The sequence below is a fragment of the Tachyglossus aculeatus genome, chromosome 16 (genome assembly GCF_015852505.1).
Source record: "Tachyglossus aculeatus isolate mTacAcu1 chromosome 16, mTacAcu1.pri, whole genome shotgun sequence".
Classification (NCBI taxonomy): domain Eukaryota; kingdom Metazoa; phylum Chordata; class Mammalia; order Monotremata; family Tachyglossidae; genus Tachyglossus; species Tachyglossus aculeatus.
The window spans coordinates 44110126-44116125 of NC_052081.1; positions in this window are offsets into that span (position 1 = coordinate 44110126).

A 6000-nucleotide genomic window follows, 5' to 3' on the forward strand; every position below is an offset into this window, starting at 1 on the left:
AAATGGCTATACTAAGTGTTTGGGGTTGCTGGGCATTAGGGATTAAGTGAGGTCAGTAGGGTAGAGAAGTAGACCCCTGGGCCTCCCAGGAAGCAGTAAAGAAAATGCAGGCCTTCTTCTCCTGTCTTCCCTCCCTTCTGAAGCTCTGCCTCTGCCCTTAGGACTGTACCCCTTAAATACTCGATATCCACCTCAGCCCCCCAGCACAGCATCGGATGTGTATACTCTCCCATTCCCTTATCAATAATTTATTTTAATGTCTGTAAGCTCCTTGTGGGCAGGGAACATGTCCATCAACTCTATTGTTCGCTCCCAAACATCCAGTACAATGCTCACCATTGATTGATTGGCCGGCCACAGCCCCTTGGCGAACAGGAGGCAGGGAGGCTTGCTTCTAGGAGAGTTGATTGGGAACCCGAAGCCCACAGTTTTTCTGCCTGAACCCCTCCCCTCTCCCCCTACCAAATTAATAGTCCATGCGTGTGTGAGAGAGCGAGGAGCTGATGAATATTTAATACCCTGGAGCATACAGAGTGGAAACAGATGTCTGGGGGCTTCAGCTCTTCGGCAGCTCTGAAAGCTCCCGTCCCTCTCCCTCTCGTGTTCCGTGTTCCCCGGGATGTCCGAGCGAGAGGAGAGCAGAGCGTGACCAGAGGGGACTTCCAGAAACCCGACTTGGGCTTGTCCCTGCCATTGCTTGTGGGGTCCAGGTGGCTGGATTGAATTCAGGATTCAGAGCCGCTAAAGACCGGGCACTGTTCAAATGTTCAGCTCTGCAGGTGAAAGATGTCCATCTGACTCCCAGCCTCTGGTTCCTGAAATGTGTGGCTGTTAGAATAAGATCAGATCACCCCAGGGGCAGCTGTGTTTCAGCAGCTGCCAAAGAGATCCCTCTCGTCATCAGGAAGCAGTGGGTTATTCACTAGTGTCAATCCGGCTGTAGGAGCAGCGGCAGATCTGGGGGTCGGCGTATTTAGGGCACGGGAATCAGCCGAGAGGCTCCGCCTGGCATCAGCAGGTGGACCGAGGCCCCGCTGGATCAGATATGCATATTTTGCCATCGTCCCACGGGGGTCCCCGTCTCTGTGATGAAATCTGGCCCCCCTCTAAATTGAGCAGCATTACCCAGAAGCCCTCTCTTCCCCCCCCCCCCCCCCCCCCCCCCCCCAAGCCGCCCTCGACTCTTCTGGTTGTGAATCAGCAGGAGGATCCGTCCCTGTCCTTCCTGCGGTCAATCAGTCAATCAATCAATCATATTTATTGAGTGCTTACTATGTGCAGAGCACTGTACTAAGCGCTTGGGAAGTACAAATTGGCAACACATAGAGACAGTCCCTACCCAACAGTGGGCTCACAGTCTAAAAGGGGGAGACAGAGAACAGAACCAAACATACCAACAAAATAGGATAGAAATGTACAAGTAAAATAAATAAATAAATAGAGTAATAAATATGTACAACCATATATACATATATACAGGTGCTGTGGGGAAGGGAAGGAGGTAAGATGGGGGGATGGAGAGGGGGACGAGGGGGAGAGGAAGGAAGGGGCTCAGTCTGGGAAGGCCTCCTGGAGGAGGTGAGCTCTCAGCAGGGCCTTGAAGGGAGGAAGAGAGCTAGCTTGGCGGATGGGCAGAGGGATTGGGGGCATTCCAGGCCCGGGGGATGACGTGGGCCGGGGGTCGACGGTGGGACAGGCGAGAACGAGGTACAGTGAGGAGATTAGCGGTGGAGGAGCGGAGGTTGCGGGCTGGGCAGTAGAAGGAGAGAAGGGAGGTGAGGTAGGAGGGGGCGAGGGGATGGACAGCCTTGAAGCCCAGGGTGAGGAGTTTCTGCCTGATGTGCAGATTGATTGGTAGCCACTGGTCGGGGAAGAGGTTGGCGGGACTCCCTTGGGCCCATCTGCCAGGAGCAGGTGGTGGCTGGCGGCCACGGGCGGGTGGACACCCGGGAATTGAGCAGCGACTGGAAATCATTAGAGCAGATGCGGCGGGAGGGCGGGCCTTGGCTGCTGGAGAAAGCGGCTCACAGCCGAGACACTTTGAGCCGAGCTGTGGGCTCCACATTGGACCCGGGGTCCTGCTGCTCGTCTAGATTGTAAGCTCGTTGTGGTCAGGGAATGTGTCCGTTTACTGTTACAGCGTACCCTCCCAAGCACTCAGTCCGGTACTCTGCACACAGTAAGGGCTCAGTAAATACGATCGACTGAATGGCTCCACTCTTTTGGTCAGGGAGGTGGGGAGGCTATATCACGACCTGTGGCCGTTTGGGCGGAGGTGAATCCGGAACCCCGAGACCGTGAATCTCCTCTCCCCTGCCACACCAGCCTGAGGGAAAATATCATCGTCATCATCAATCGTATTTATTGAGCGCTTACTGTGTGCAGAGCACTGTACCGAGCGCTTGGGAAGTACAAGTTGGCAACATATAGAGACAGTCCCTACCCAACAGTGGGCTCACAGTCTAAAAGGGGGAGACAGAGAACAAAACCAAACATACTAACAAAATAAAATAAATAGAATAGATATGTACAAGTGAAATAATAGAGTAACAAATATGTACAAACATATATACAAAATATGGCAGGAGAGCAGTTGTCGAAATCATATTTATTGAGCTCTCGTGGGGGCAATGCACCAGACGGCCCTTGGGAAGTGCAAAGAAAGGAATGACGTATTCCCATCCCACATGGGGTTTAGACGCTGAGACTTAGGCACTAAAGTTTTCCTCCGAATAGCTCAAAGCACATCGACTTTTAGGATCTCTGGTTCCCCATCTTCACCCTCGTCCTGAGAGACGGGGAGGGAGGATGGGCTTGTAATTCCAACACCTCAACTTGCTTGCTGTGTGACCTTGGGCAGGTCACTTGACTGTGCCTCGTTTCCTCATCTGCAAAACGGGGCTTAAAAACTTGTTCTCCGTCTTAGACAGTGAGCCCCGTGTGGGGCATGAACTGTTTCTGATCTAACTGAATATATTTATTTTACTTGTACCTATCTATTCTATTTATTTTATTTTGTCAGTATGGTTTTGTTCTCTGTCTCCCCCTTTTAGACTGTGAGCCCACTGTTGGGTAGGGACTGTCTCTATATGTTGCCAACTTGTACTTCCCAAGCGCTTAGTACAGTGCTCTACACACAGTAAGCGCTCAATAAATACGATTGATGATGATGATCACAGTGCTCAGCACGGTGCAAGTGCTTAACAGATACCATTTTTACAGTCATGAAGGAGCCGGGACAGTTCGAGGGCAAAAAATTGGCCCAAGCAGCAAACCGGGACTAACAGGTAGGTCTCCCAATTAATCGATCATATTCATTAAGCACTTACCGTGTGCAGAACACTGGGTTAAGCACTTAGTAGATCCCTGACCACAAGATTTTCTGTTCCTTTGACTTAATCCTAAATCCCATTCCCCTGCTTCATCCTGGTTACTGAGCAGTGTGGTTGTGGGCGGTCTGAAGTGCTCAAAGACATCATTGACGGTGATTTTCAGGTGCTTACATGTCTGTGTCCTTGAGCAAATCACTTCTCTGGGCCTCAGTTACTGCATCTGTAAAATGGGGATTAAGACCGTGACCCCCACGTGGGACAACCTGACTACCTTGTACCTACTCCAGTGCTTAAAACAGTGTCTGGCACATAGTAAGCGCTTTATAAATACCGTAATTATTATTAATGAGGGTCCCAGGGAGCTTATCTCTGGCTACACTCAACCAATCGGTGGTATTTACTAAGTGCTTACTCTGTGCAGATCACTGTGCTAAGTGCTTGAGAGAGCACAAGTATAACAGAGTTGGTAGAGAATCCCTGCCCACAATGAGCTTATAATCTAGAGGGGGAGACACCCATAAATATAAATGAATAATTTACAGGTATTGTACTCTCCCAAGTAGTATGGTGCTCTGCACATAGTAAGCGCTCAATAAATATCATTGGGGGAGATGAGCAGGCATGCAAATCCCTGGTTTATTTATTTAACTCTATTTATGTACTCTATTTATTTATTTATTTATTTTGTACATTTCTATCCTATTTATTTTATTTTGTTGGTATGTTTGGTTCTGTTCTCTGTCTCCCCCTTTTAGACTGTGAGCCCACTGTTGGGTAGGGACTGTCTCTATGTGATGCCAATTTGTACTTCCCAAGCGCTTAGTACAGTGCTCTGCACATAGTAAGCGCTCAATAAATACAATTGATTGATTGATTGGTTCCTCTCCAGACGGGGATACAGGAGATTGCAAGATTCTGCTTCCTGGTTTGAGGAGCAGGGACCTTGGAAAAGTGGGCACCTCTGAGATTCCAGCCCCGGAGTAGTTCAGAACAGAGTAAGCCCAGTAGTGACCAGCGCTTAGAACAGTGCTTTGCACATAGCGCTTAATAAATGCCATTATTATTATTATTATTCCCTGAGTCCTAGCTCGGTGCAGTGCACAGTATTGAGCCCTTGGGTGTCACATAGCCAAGGAGTGACACATTCCCTGCCCATTAGGAGTTTGCCCTCTAACAGAGCTAGGTGCAGTGCACAGTATTGAGCCCTTGGGCATCACATAGCCAAGGAGTGACACATTCCCTGCCCATTAGGAGTTTGCCCTCTAACAGAGGAGATAGAAAATGAAAATATCGTGCAATAAAGTAATAGTACTTGCTGCCAAGGGAGTAGGTGAGGAGGAAGTTTGGGGCGAGGCGACCCAGAGTCGTCCTCAGGACCTGGGATGAATCGACCTGTGACCGCTGGCTCCCAGAGGACAGGTAAGGCCTCCAACTGCTCAATGTGACTTGTGTCTTGACAGGAAGCCGCGAACCGGCCCCTCGAGGACGAGGACAGAGCGGGTGAGCTGCATCGCTAACAGGCTGGCGGCGGTACACGCCAGAGAGCCCGGGGCCAGGCTGGGCCAAGAGAGGCAAGCAGGTCCCGGGGAAACAGCGTTCTCACCTGTCCGGCCCACGCTCCCCTCCTAGAGTTCGGGGTGCTGGCGGGACAGAAACGGGGACGGAGAGGAGAACCCAAGACGCCGAGAGCCCCGGCCTCCTGGAATTGGAAGCCCCCGGGGTGGGGAAATGATAGAAATTGGGATATTTGCTAAGCGCTTACTATGTGCCAAGCACTGTAGTGAGCGTTGGAGTAGATACAAGTTAATCAGGTCAGATGCAGTCCCTGTCCTCTATGGGGCTCACAGTCTGTGGAGGAGGCAGAACAGGTATTGAACCCCCGTTTTGTAAGTGAGGAAACTGAGGCCAGAGAAGTGAAGTGGCTTGCCCAAGGTCACCCAGCAGGCAAGTTGCAGTCAGAATTAGAACCCAGGTCCCCTGAGTCCTAGGTCCAAGCTCTCGAAGGCGCACCGCGTGGGGATCGGAGATGGATTGCATAGAGACTAATCAAATGCGCAGCACTGTACCGAGGATACTTGGATTAGGAGCTAGGATCCCTGCCTTCAAGGAGCTTGCATTCCGAGACGGTGACTGGCCCGTCCCCCTCAAATCGAGAGCCCAGGGAGGGGAAAGGGGCCGGTCCAGAATAACTGTCCAGCCTCTGTAGCCCCCCCCAACCAAGTTCTCCCCCAAAATGTAAATAAATCATGCGAATGTGGTTGTGCAGTCACTTCTTTCAGCTTGTCCGCCCTCTGGGCCTGGGGTGCGATAAAGTCTGGCTTCCTGTCTGCCCTCTGTTGAGGCAGATGGCGGTAGCAGAGCAAGGGCCAGGCTCCTCCCTCCATCTCCTCATCGCGGAGCAAGCAGGCACCAGCTCCTTGTCCTCACCCTGGGCTTCAAGGCTGTCCATGCCCTGGCCCCCTCCTACCTCACCTCCCTTCTCTCCTTCTCCAGCCCAGCCCGCACCCTCCGCTCCTCCGCCACTAATCTCCTCACCGTTAGGCCTCGTTCTCGCCTGTCCCGCCATCGTCCCCCCGCCCACGTCCTCACCCGGGCCTGGAAGGCCCCCAATCCCTCTGCCCATCCGCCCAGCTCGCTCTCTTCCTCCCTTCAAGGCCCTGCTGAGAGC